We start from the raw sequence: 14,316 nt of genomic DNA on the forward strand, positions 1-14,316 counted from the left end.
ACCCTTGAAGCTCAAAGTCTCTGGGAGTTTATTTGCCACCTGGAGAAAGGAAGGGGCCATGGAGTGGATGTGGACTCAGCCAGTAACACTAAAGAATTAGAGCTAAATCAGGCCTGTCCGGTTCACTTGAACTTTGGCACCCAGGGGGCCTTTGTCCTCAGCTTTGCCAATCTGTAGAAATATATATGATTTTATTACATTTATATCCCAACTTTTATCCAAGGAGCTCAAGAGAGGATACATGGTCCTCCCTCAGTCTATCGTCACAATAGTCCCGTGAGGTAGGTTAGGCTGAGTATTAGTGACTGGTCAAAGGTCGTCCAGAGAGCTTTATGGTTATGTGTGCATTTAAGCCCAGATCTCCCAAGTCTGTTGGGTAGGATGATATCATTAGGATCATTTTTTCCTTTATTCCCCTCTCTGACCCTGATTCTCTTATGACAATTCTAGTCTAATTACTGTACTACACCCCCTGGGTTATGTTTATACTTATTTTCCAGAAGCTAACACTGCTCCTTGCTTGCCCATCAGAAGTCGTTTTGCTGTTTGCTTGGAAGATACAAGCATCATAATATGAACTCTAACCCCTGTTCCCACCCCAGCCGGTACCAAGCTAGAATAACTTCCATAACATTGCTCTTTGCAGAGGTGAGACTTATGCGCAACGCTTGTGCACTATGCACATTAAACAGCTTCACTTTCTCTCTTAGTGAGAAGAATATTCCACCACCATAAATAATTCCTCCCTGAATGTTGAGTTCTAGACTTGCCTTCTACATGAATATAATATAATATAATATAATATAATATAATATAATATAATATAATATAATAATATTGTGTGTGTGAATATTTTTCTTCCTCCATTGGGAACATTCCATCAGATGTACTTCCATCTGTAGTCCGAAGTGGTACAGGTGAAACACCACCTTGGTGAAAACTAGGCACAAGCCCTTGAAGAATTATCATTACTTTCTTATTGTGTTATGCAACTGTAGAGATCCAGGGGTCTCCTTCACAAATGGCTCCCCCCCCCATGCCTTAGGCATGCTATTTCAGTGCACTAGAGATCAACAAAGCACATATTTCCTTGTGCCAAATTCATCCTGGGTTTTTCTGTTTGCTGCATGATACATGTGGGGAATTGTTGGCCATGCCTGGGCTGCACAGTGTACATGGAGGAAGATGGGATGCTGATTCAGAAAGTACCCATTGCACCTCACTTCTGTGCACACATATCCACTGATACTGCTTTTTGTTCTTCTGGTTGTGTGTTAGAAGCAAGAATGGGAAAGCGCCTAATGGGGATTGTGAGAATCCCAGATGGCAAACAGTAGAGAGGTATCAGGTGGATTTATCCTTACGAGTGATGGGGTTATAAACACAGCTGAGTGACCGGTGCGAATGAAAGCCTAACCCTGTGGATAACCTGCGAGGAAAATGCAAGAGACCAAGCACATATGTTGTTTGTGTTCCTTGCCAGCAGAGGGAGCACTGCATCATTGACAAACACTCATTACCAACAGTGAAGCTGGTGACAAACTTGGGATGCAAAAGCTGACAATTCTAGAGATAGACCATCAGTAGAAGACAACTGTAAAACCCTTTAGTTCTGTGCTGGGGACTCTTCAGGTGGAGGCAGAAGGGGTGCAAGAGAGAAGAACCACGCCGAAGGAACACTGAGAGCATGGAACCACAATCAATAGCACAGAAAGCCAATCCATCAACAGTTCACGCGTATGCGGCTTAAAATAACCTAAAGTGCCCCAACCCTTCAGAGACCTCCAAGAAGCCATCAAGTTCAAAGATTAATGGGTCAAAAAGAAAGGAAAGAAAAAGGCACAAGCAAACATAGGGGAAATGGGAAAACATTACCTAAGTAATAATGGAACAAATTAATTATTGTTTTAGGATACTTTATTTGAACAGTTTTTTAAAATAAATAAATAAATATTTAAGGCATTATCTCTCACCTCTTAGCTAAAAAGGCTCTCAGAACTGCTTATGAAAGCCATTCAGTGCTACAAATGATTTGCAGTTCCCCCCATCCCATTTTTGAATCACTGATATAATAGTTTATTTCAGTGCCCAGAATAATTAGTTAGAAACCAGGGCTGTTAGAAACCAACCTTCCCTTCAACTCTGCCTCCCCCTACTTTCCCAATATCTTCTCAATTTTATCTTTATCATATCCACCCCAATCATTTTTTTTTTAGGGGTGGATGAAAAATTTTGGATTTATAACAGGTCAATTCCTGGCCCATCTTGCTATGGGTTATTTCCAGAGCAGGTCTGTGTGTGTGGAGAGGGGGTTTAATTTGCAAATGGGAGATATCGCAACAGTTGGTTGGCAACATGTTTTTTTTTGTTTGTTTGTTTTACTTCTTGGATTTCCCCTAAGAAGAATACCTAGACTGAAGGGGGAGGGCAGGACTATGGACTAGCGTTTAGTTGTCAATGACATCATGTGGCTGCTGCAAAAAGGTTGTGTGCATGATAAATATCCTAAGAGTGTTTCCTGACCTGATTACTGAGCATCTTGATTTGTCTGCAGGGAGTTTAGAAAACATTGGCTATTTGCCAATGACTGAATGGGCAATCGTTCTGTTTTGTTTGTTTTTAACGATGTTGCATCCAAACAAGTTCCATCCCACTCCCAGTGCCTTTCTCTGTCACTTTCCTTATTGCAAAAAGCATGATCTTTGGGGGAAATGGGTTTGTTGTGCAGGAGCCCACTTGCAAATGTGCAACCTGAATTTGCCAGCATGTGATTGAATCCCACTCAAAAATAGTGGCAGCCTGGCAGCGCTGAGTCAAACTTAAACTCAATTTGAAAATGATAAATGAAACAGACAGACAGACAGACAGGTGTGTGTGTTGGCTACCTGGATACTCAGGCTTGCCTCCAGTGTCTTAAGCCAGGTGTTCACTTTGTCTCTTCAGCCACGAACCTAGAAAATTTCTCTTCCCATTGCAAACTAATAGAGCACAGTTCTGGAGTGGCTTCATTTCAGAGATCATATTTCAGTCTATTCTGCCTTTTCTCCCCCTCTTCCCCTCCATAAAACAAGCACAGGGGTTGATCAAATTTCAAATGAAGAATTTCTGTTGTAAAATGACACACCAAGTTTCGTTATGATATCCCAGTGCTTAAGGGAAATATTGCATTACTGTGTGTTTTACATATTTCCTGGTCTTCTTGAAAATGGACACAGAGCTTGTACTTGATCATGACATTAACATGCCCATCAAATTTCATCCCTGTGTCTCAATCTTTGAAGCAATATATTTTGAATTGCTCACTACACATTGATGTTTAAACTGGAAACATGTGTCTGAGTAACCAGATTATTGGGGATGTTATTGATGTGATATCTCCCGCACCCCATGTTTTTGATATTTTACTTGGAAATTGTATGATATATTTTGTTACAACTTGGCCTTCGCTGACTTTAAAATTTAGCATAACTAGATGTGCATGCATGCATAGAGGGCAGTTCTGCCATTTGTCACACTGGTGGTATCTGTATGGGAACAAAGGAAGCTGTCTTATATTGCATCAGACCATTGGTCAGTCTCCAGTTACTGGTGGTGACTATTCAGAGTTTCAGGCCAGAAATTTTACCCAGCCCTACCTGGAGATGCTGGAGCTTGAACTTGGGACCTTCTGCATGCAAAGTGGATGTTCTTCCCATGAGCTACAACTCTTCTCCTTGTGTTCATTCACCCTCTGAATGAGTTTCAATGAAGAGATCCAATGTTTGGATGTTCAAAATGTTTCTATTAATGTTAACTTGCCATGAGCAAGCTCTAGCCAGTAGGCATGGATACAGAGGCAGCTTAAATGGAGATTGCTGCATCTCTTCATAATCCCGACTATTTGATCCTGAAAGGTACAGCCAGATACCTTCTGCTTCTGAGAGGCTGCAATGGAGGCTACATCAGCAGTGTTCTGAGAAGAAGAGACATCTCCTTCTGACCAAGCTCAGTCATCTCTGAAATGGGCAGAGCATAGGCTTTGGAACCTGTGGCCTTCCAATTGTGGTTGGCTACAACTGCTATCCTCTTTGACCACTGACTCTGCTGGCTGGGGCATCCAACATCTGGAGGATCACAGGCTCCCCATCCCTGTGCAAGAGTCTAGGACCATGCAGCAATTTGGGGAGGACAAGGCCAGTCTGTGTCTGAAACAAGCAAATGTTGACAGTCTTTGGGTAGCCTAGATATAAATGCTGGAAAAGTAGGGCTGTCACCTGATTTAAGTTTTTAATTTTTAATTTTTAAATCAAGTACTTTCCTTTAATTAACAGTCAAGATCAGCATCCCCATGTCTAAATACAAATTATATTTTGATAGTTTATAGAGACAGTGTTTCCTTTTTGTATACATAGTACAAAGAAATCACTTGTTATCTGGAAGATAACTTAGCCAGTTTACTTTGATCCAGATATCTTTTGTGGGCCAAAATGTACAGAAGGAATTCCTGAATTCATTAAGGGAAGCAGCAGTTCTACACATGCCAAAGAACGCATGTAGGAAGCTGCCCCTCCATAGAAGTGAATGGTGAAGCCTTTTGGGTGGAAAATATTGTGCCCACATCAAAGAGCTCTTTGCAGTGGGCTGCTGGATCAAGATCATGGCATTTTTATTTTTATTTAAAGCATGGTGTTTTCTACCAGACAATAAACACCAAACTTCCTTTACAGAATACAAACTTTAAAAAAAAAAAAAGCCTGAAGTTAATGAATTAACAGAACCATTTGCTGATGAATTGTGTAATGCTTTCAGTCATTATTATGAGGGTGTGAAACTCAGCCAGGCAGTATGGAAAGCAGCAGACGGATGATTTCCCAACCTGACTTTTGAAAGGGAGGTTCAGTTTCTTCAAGATAAGATGAGCTGAAGTGAGCTGGGATGCCTCGCTAAACCCCTTGAGTCCATCACTGTGATAACAGCTGTTGGGCTGGAAATCCAATGCCAATGAAAGAGTTAAATGCTGGCCGATGGGCAATATCAGTGACATGCCTCTGAATTGAGCATGCTCCCGGAGTGAGACTGTGGACTGGTGTTCCTCAATGAATAGGGGCCACTCCAAGGGAGTTTTCTCTTGAATAGAATGGGGTCAGGGAGCCGCTTTGGGGAACAATGGTTACCACCGGCAAGCTGAATTTCTTACAATCACACACCATACCCCCTGATCAAATAGCTCCTTTGTCAGCCTGATATAAAAACATGTCATACAATGATGATCTGGAAGAATGACATGGGCTCGCCTTTCATGGAGATCAGAAGGGCTTGTTGTGCACAAAAGGGAGCCCCCGTCAGAGTCAAGAAAGGGGGAAAAGAAACGGAGAATAAAAGGGGAGCGAATGGAAACAAACAGTAACAGCAACTGCAACAACAACAACAGAAGAAGAAGAAGGGAGCGAGCTGGGAAAGCCGGGCCTGGTTTTTGCTTGCAAGGTGCTCTGGAGGATTGGGGGGGGGGGGAGTAAGCAGCAAAATCCCACCAAAACTGCTGTGATGTAAACAGGGGATTCCAATTGCCCTGTCACTGGGATCCCATTGTCATTCTGCACTGGGACAGAAGGAATTGCTAGATGGGAAAAGGTCAGCAGCAGCCCCCCCCAAAAAAAATTCAACCCCACCCTGCTCACAACCTTATTTTTAAACTCTGGAAGTTTCCACCTCTAAGAATAATCAGCATTCAGAGAGCAATGATAAAGAAAATACAAGGAAGTGGAGATAGTCATATAAAGAAGACTGGGCGAAAATATTCCAATATTTCAAAGGCTGATATTCCATAGAAGTGGGGGAGGTTAAACATTAGGAAAAACTGTTGGATGGAAATGCTTAGATATAATTTGGGGATCTAGGGTGCCTATTGACAGGATGGGGTTTGGACTATACGAGCCTACTGGCTGCAGGTATCCCTTTCTGCTTTCTCTACAGATTGTGTGTGGAGCTTTGTGTCTGTTTGTAACTCTGTTTGGTAGAGTCCCACTTCTTCCTGCACCCACACTTTTGTGCACGCCATACACGGAAAGCACATTTCCTGCTCCCAAAGCTTCCTGGAAATTGTAGCTTACACCTCATAGAGATACAATCCCCAGCACCATCATCCAACTAGTTTCCAGGATTCTTTGGGGAGGTGTGCTCTGGATGTGTTTCAAATGGACGGTGTGTATGTTAGAGCGGTTCATGTTTCCCATAAGGTAGGTGGCTGCTCCTCTTTTGTGGAACAGCATCCATGTTGAGATAAGACAGCCACCCACTATTTATAGTATGTAGAAACAATAGAAGATATTTTTTATTTCAACAAGCTTTTCTAGCAGGATGAAGAGAGAGAGAGATCTTCACTAAACAGGTAAGACACACACACACACACACACACACACACACACACACAGACATGCCTTGGATGCTTATTTGTATTATTTAAAAACCTGCCTTTAGTTGTTTTCTGTATTGTTTTAATACTTATTTTTAGTTGTTTTTATTGTAAATCCCATTGGAATTGCAATTCAATAACAATGGCAACAATAGTAATTCACATTTCTTACATGCTTTCCCTTCTCCATCCTAACCTCAGAGACAACCTAATGTATTCTGGCCCCTGAAACAGATTACCCCAGTGGTTCCCTTCTGTTTCGCCTTTCCACTCCAGCCTAGTGGTAAAACTTTGATCATAAACCAATAATTGACCATTTGTTGCCTTTTAATGGTACAAAGTAGGATAGTGGAAAATAGGATCTTGACAAGCTGGAATGTTTTCAAAGGAGGACGACCAAGATAATAAAAGGGTCTGGAAACCATCCTTATGAGAAACGGTTGAGTATGGGGTATGTTTAACCTGGAAAAGAGGAATATGTTGTTGTTGTTGTTGTTGTTTAGTCGTTTAGTCGTGTCCGACTCTTTGTGACTCCATGGAACAGAGCACGCCAGACACTCCTGTCTTCCACTGCCTCCCGCAGTTTGGTCAAACTCATGCTGGTAGCTTCGAGAACACTATCCAACCATCTCATCCTCTGTCATCCCCTTCTCCTTGTGCCCTCCATCTTTCCCAACATCAGGGTCTTTTCCAGGGAGTCTTTTCTTCTCATGAGGTGGCCAAAGTATTGGAGTCTCAGCTTCAGGATCTGTCCTGCCCAGGGACGCGGACTTATAAAAAATATTGGGGGGGGCCCGGGAAAGCTCATGAATAATAAATAAGCTCATGAATATGCAAATAAAGTGGCGCCGCCTCCTCGTGAGCGAATAGGGGAGAGCGTGCTGTGCCTATTAATCAGCTCCGAAGGAAATTGGGTGGAGCTTTTGCTCGGGAGGGAGGGCAGGAGGCATGCAGCCCGACCCTGTGCATTTTGGGCTGGGGGAGGGGCGCCGATGGCGCTCTGCTGGAGGGGCGCCGGAGATTATTGGGGGGGCGGAGCCCCCCCAAACGAATTTTTGAGGGGGCTCGGGCCCCCTCAAGCCCCATGGAGTCGGCGCCTATGGTCCTGCCAGTGAGCACTCAGGGATGATTTCCTTAAGAATAGATAGGTTTGATCTTCTTGAAGTCCATGGGACTCTCAAGAGTCTCCTCCAGCACCATAATTCAAAAGCATCAATTCTTCGGCAATCAGCCTTCTTTATGGTCCAGCTCTCACTTCCATACATCACTACTGGGAAAACCATAGCTTTAACTATACGGACCTTTGTTGGCAAGGTGATGTCTCTGCTTTTTAAGATGCTGTCTAGGTTTGTCATTGCTTTTCTCCCAAGAAACAGGCGTCCTTTAATTTCGTGGCTGCTGTCACCATCTGCAGTGATCATGGAGCCCAAGAAAGTAAAATCTCTCACTGCTTCCATTTCTTCCCCTTCTATTTGCCAGGAGGTGATGGGACCAGTGGCCATGATCTTCGTTTTTTTTTATGTTGAGCTTCCACCTTCAAATATCTAAAGGGCTGCCACATGGAGGAAGGAGCAAGCTTGTTTTCCCCTGCTCTGGAGGTAGGACCTTAATGAATGGCTTCAAGTTACACGAAAGAATATTCTGACTAAATATAAGGAACAATTTCCTGATAGTAAGAGCTGTTCAACAGTGGAATGGACTCCCTCAGGAAATAGTGGACTCCCGGGAGCTGAGCTGGCAGTGCCAATGGCTGGATCTTTGATTGCTCAGGGATGTTTTTTTGTGGAGGGCTGTGGCAGCTGCGGAAGGAGAAGGGAGCAAAGTGCTGGCAGCTGAGATGGAGTCGGGACCAGTGGTTGGTGTTCCTGGCATGGAACTGAACTGGATTGATTTGTAAAACTGTCCTTCCTCAGAGGTTTTGAAGCGGAAGTTGAATGGCCATCTGTCATGGACGCTTTAGCTAAGATTCATGCATTACAGGGAGTTGGACTAGATGACTCTGAGGGCACTTCCAACTTTACAATTCTATGATTCAAAAATCTGTTGGCATAGATAATTTGTTTCACCCTGTGCAATGGTAGTAGGGTCAGCCCTACTTAACCCCACCGATAAAAAGGCAGATCATTTGCATTTATTCAAAATCTTCTCTTTGCACAACATTGATTGTAGGTCATAATCTGCCCTGAGGCTAGACTACTGGAATGTGCCTTTTGTGGGACTGCCCTTGATGGTTGTTCTGTAGTTAATGCAGCTGTCTGTTTTAAAATACGAGTACCTTGTAGCATATTAGGGGAGGGACTGTAGCTCAGTAACAGACCCCATACTTTTTCTGCCACAGGTCCCAGGTTCAATTCCTGGCATCTTCAGTTTAAGAAGATTACAGCAGATTATATGACATCTGCTTGAGAATTTGCAGAACTTGAGAACTGCTGCCAGTCTGAGTAGATGGGGCAAATAGTCTGCTGTAGCATAAGGCAGCTTCCTATGTTGTTCCAGCATCAGGATCGGTGTCCTTTTGTCTTCAAAGCACAACTGAGTGCTTTTAAAAATCATTACCAGCTTGGGCCCAACATAGCTATGGGTGCTGTTTCCTCCTTTACAAAATTTCTAATGTTGATCAAGGGAAGCAGAGCCAAGGTGGCTTTTGCAAGGATAAGTCCTTTCCAGCTAATCTTTTAGAATTCTTTGAGTGTCAAGCAGGCATATAGATAGGGGTGATACAGTCAACATTGTGTACATAGACTTTCAAGAAGCTTTCAATAAAGCTTCACCAAGACCCCTGAGTAAACTTAGCAGTCATGGGATAAGAGGATAGGTCCTCTTATGGATCAGTAATTGGTTAAAGAACAGGAAGCAGGGAACAGGAATAAATGGACAGTTCTCACAATGGAGGGATGGTAAGAAGTGGAATTCCCTGCGGATTGGGATAGGGACCTGTACTCTTAATTTGTTCATAATGACCTGGAAGGGGGGGAGAGCAGTGAGGTGGGTAAGTTTGCTGAGGACAGCCAATTGTCCAGCACAGCAAAAACAAAAAGGGATTGTAAGGATTCATTTAGTTAACAAAATTTATACATCGCTTGATTCCATTTAAGCCTCTCCAAACTGGGTGGATGGGCATTTACGGTAAATGGCAAATTGATTTAGTGCAGTGTTTCCCAACCGGTGTTCCGCGGCACACTAGTGTGCCGCGAGACGTTGCCTGGTGTGCCGTGGGAGGGAGGCGGGCGAGTCGGGCGGCAAGAGGCGGGGCGGCGGCGGCGAGGAGAGGCCGCCCAGCGCGGGGCTCTCGCCGTCTGCCTGCCTGGCTGCCTGCGTGGCGCTGACGTCACGGGGCTGTAACGTGCCCCACATAGGCGCACGCGGGGCGGCGAGCTCCCTCCCTCCCACATCCCATCGCCACTCGCTTCGGCCGGCCTACTGGGCTGTCGCAGGCGGAAGGCCTGCGCATGCGCGAGGTTTTCGCGCCTTCGGGATTCCCTTCACGCCTTCCTCCTCCTGGGTCCTTGAGAGCGCGGGAAGCGGCAGCGCGAGACCGGCGTTGAGCCTGGTAGGTATTGCGCTTGCCAAGGCAGTCATTTGGGAAATGAAAACTTGCAAAGCAAGCAACCAGTTCAATCTGAAGTACGTGTATGCTTAATATCCTGTATCTGAAACCTGTTCTGCCCCCTCCCCCACACTTGGTGCCATTTTCATCTACACATGCAGCAGAGTAAGTTGACCTAGAATAGTACCATTTCAGATGGCAGATGGGAGAATGACAGTGCTGAATGCTTTCCCGTGTAGAACAGTCCCTGCAAATAAAAACCTAGCATATTTGGAAGAGGGATGCTAGCCTAACCATTACCTTCTATGCTGTTACTATTTTTTTATTTTTTTTTACATAAGTAAAAAGTGACCTTTCCCCATCTGGCATGATACAAGCCCATTCTTACAACTCAGAATTTTTTCGACTATTTCAGCTACATATGTAGAATATGCCTTCATTGATTCCTATTAAAGAGAGTTACTTTATATATAGTCAATATAGGCACAGAGTTAATTTTTTAAACATTTTCTAATGGTGGTGTGCCTCGAGATTTTTTTCATGAAACAAGTGTGCCTTTGCCCAAAAAAGGTTGGGAAACACTGATTTAGTGCAAGCAAGTGTAGAGTGATGCACGTTGTGGCAAAAGCTCCTAACACCACATATACATGAATAGAATCATGGAAATTCCTTCCAGTAGCACCTTAAAGACCAACTAAGTTAGTTCTTGGTATGAGCTTTCGTGTGCATGCACACGAAAGCTCATACCAAGAACTAACTTAGTTGGTCTTTAAGGTGCTACTGGAAGGAATTTTTTTATTTTGACTATGGCAGACCAACACGGCTACCTATCTGTAACTAGAATCATGGAATTATAGAACTGTAGAGTTGGAAGGGACCATGAGGGCCATCTAGTGTAGCCCCCTGCAATGCAGGACTCTTTTTGCCCAGTGTGCCACGAATCTGAGATTAAGAGTCTCCTGCTCTACCAACTGAGCTGTAGGATCTAAACTGAAGGCAACTGACCAGGAAAGAGATACTGTACTGGGGTCATTGTGGATGGCTTGATGATGATGTTGCCCCAGCTGTAAAGAGTGAATTCCATCTCAGGGCTCATTTTGGGATTTATTTTTTGTGCGTGCCGGGTGTGTGTGTGTGTGGTCCTGCCAATATCATATTGCCACTATACAAAATCTATGGCATGACTGCATTTGGACTAGGTGCAGTTCTGTTTTCTGTACTACCAAAGGCATCTTGCAGAGCCGGAAAAAGTTTGAAAAAGGGCAACCAAAATGATCGCAGAGATGGAGCAAAGTGCCCAATAAGGAAAGCTTAATAGTGATTACTATAACTTCTATAAAATTATGCACTATGTGGAGAAAGTGGATAGAGAAAAGCTTTCCTCCTTCTTTCATAATACTCGTACTAACTCACTTTGGGTTGTCTTGGGCAAGACGAAGCAACTAACAAATTTAATAAATAAATTTAATAAATAATATTAGAACCCAGGACCATTTAGTAAAGCTGAATTCAGGACAGATAGATGAAAGTACTTCTCCACACAGCACTTAGTTAAACTACGGAATGTGTTACCACAAGATAACACAACCTCCTTACTGCCTGATATGGGTGAGTTGAATTCCTCTGTAAATCCAGAAGAATTTAACCGTTTTAATTAGAGGTGTCTTTTGGAGGCTGTGGTTAATAAACTTTTGGGAGGCTAGGGATATAGCACTTGTTATATAACTGGATTGTAACTGGGCATATTATTTATTATAAATAAAGCAACTTATAAATAATTAGTAGTGTACTTTTAAAATTACAGGCCTAAAACCTTTCTGACATACTAGAAATAGATAATAAGGCTGCAAAAAAATCAACACTATCTTTTTCCTGTGCCTGCACAAGTTATTTATCAGAAGGCTAAAGTGATTCTGATGCACATTGTACCTGCCTAGTCTGACTTGTAACAACCCTTTTACATTGCATCCACCATGCTAAAGAGAGAAGCTAGTATCACAGGTGTCAGGCTGCTAAGTTGTATGTGGCTGAAGGCACACATCAACATTTCCAGGCACTTCCACACTAGACATTAGTGATTGCTATGCTTTGTTCACTCACTTTTTCTGGGGAAATCTACACAACACTCTCATCTGATCACTGTCATCATATATTTTCCCTGTTGGTCTTCCATCTTTTCTCAAACTACAGGAAATCTGGCATTTTTCAGCAGAATGGAAGTGTAGCATAATTGCCATATATGTAGATGCTTGAAGCGCCATTCTTCCATCTTCTTAAAAAGTAGAGCCTCTGTATCTTCCATTGGTACCCAAGAAAAACTCAATAAAAACATTTTAAAAACCACCTTTGTGGTGGGAGCCATTTTATGACCCCCCTATTAAATCAATCTTTTAATTTCCCCCTACATTTAAATTTTTTTGGTGTATTCTAGTATTATAGCTCTATAACGATGTTGTTGTATAGCAATTATGGTGTTAAAGCACTACACCTATGTCTCAGTAAAATTTGAATTATAGCTACAAAGGCATTCTGGCACTAATTAAAAGACTGATAAAAAATTAATGGGGTTATAAAAGGATACCTACTACAAGGGTTATAGTGAATGTATTGAAATATCCAAAGCACCCATTGCATATCCATTGGTTTGGACATTACAAAGCAGGATGCACACAAAGAAAAAGCATAATATTCCTGGTAGCATGGAAAGTAAATTGCAATTATGCTTGTAGTTTGTAATGACTGGATAGCTCTACAAGCCAGTACCACCATTCTGGAAACAGGTCATCTCCAAAGGTAGGATGATAAGTTGAGAAGCACCTACCCACCTCCCTTCCTCCTTTTTCTTTCTTTTTTATTTTTGGATTTGTGCAACTTCACCAAAAACATTTAGACAAAATGAGGTGCCGCACAACTGTGCAATTCTTGATGTAATTACTAAGTGCAAAATGTCTGTGCATGAAATTATAGCCAGGGATAGCTCTGTTGATCCAGTCATCCCAATGGTGTTTACATACAGGTCATGCTCTAGGTGTTGCAGATTTGTTCCACTTTTGTTCTGACACCACACCAACAGGAGCAAGTTCACTTGCAATGCACAGCTTGCCATTTTCTTTCAGGGAACAGATTGCTCTGCAATGAGCCAAATCTTCAAAATTTTCTGCCACATTCAAGTTTTTCTACAACTCCTGACATAACAGCAAGACACTTGTATCAACATAAATAAAAGTGGTACAAAGTGAAAGCATTTTTTAAACATTAGTGCCTGGCACAAACTTATCCAGTTTATTTCAGATAATGGTGTTAACAATGGACGTAATATATGTGGGTTTAAATTTTTGCAGACTTAAGCTGCTAGTCAAATCCTAGTGTCATCCAATTCAACTGAGAATGTTATATTGCTTCTAGTAAGCCGAAAATATTACCTGTGCAATGGTATCCCCAGTGCTTCTTTTTCTAGGGGTACGCAGGGGTATGTATACCCCTAAACATTTTGTGAATCTTCGTACTTTTGTCCATTTACTGTATTTATTTATCCCAATTTGAACTATAAAATGGTGATTTTCTTGAGTTAAAATGAGAGATCCCCTAAACATCTTTTTTAGGAAAAAAGCACTGGGTATCCCAAACATCTTTACTCAGAAGTAAGTCTCATTGACTGCAGTGTTAGACATCAACTCTGATGAAAGATAAGTACATACATGTATACACACAAACATAAACACATACACACACAATTGCATGCTTATTTTTTAGTAATTCTGCATGTAATTTTCTAGTAACTCTGCTCTGCGGTTCTATACCACAATGGATGCCTGGTGTCATGTATTATATTGATACAAAAGCACTCAGATACCATGGTGATGAGTGTATTAGAAATCCTTAAAACAGATGCATTCTGATTCTGCAAGCTGCGCTCCCCCTTGCTCTCTGGGCATTTTGAACTGACGAGGCACTTGAGCCCCATGAAAAAGACCTGTGTTTTTACAAGAAACAGAAGCTGCTGGACACTTCATTGCTATGGGGATGTAACTAAACTGGGCTTGTTTAAGGCAGAGGGCACAAACTAAGAGGAACAAAAAAAGAAAAAAGAAAGGGGGGAAAGCACAAGGGAGGGGGGTAGATGGAGGGAGCTGCATTGATTTCAGTCTGTTCAGGTCTAGCTGGAAAACACAATGCAACGAAACGGTCCCTTGGTCGGCGAGTCTCTTTAGTGAGGTTTTTCCCAGGGTTTGAAGTGGAGTGGGGAGGGATGGTGCAAGAGAGAGGAGGCAGAGAGATGAGAGGCATACCTTGGAAGGGTGTAAAGCAGACTCTTTCTTCTGAAAAGGGAGGGCAAATGTTTATGTCAGTGCATCAAACCTTAAAGGGGCAGCCTCAG

This window comes from Podarcis bocagei (assembly GCF_964188305.1).
Source record: "Podarcis bocagei genome assembly, chromosome: 4".
NCBI lineage: Eukaryota > Metazoa > Chordata > Lepidosauria > Squamata > Lacertidae > Podarcis > Podarcis bocagei.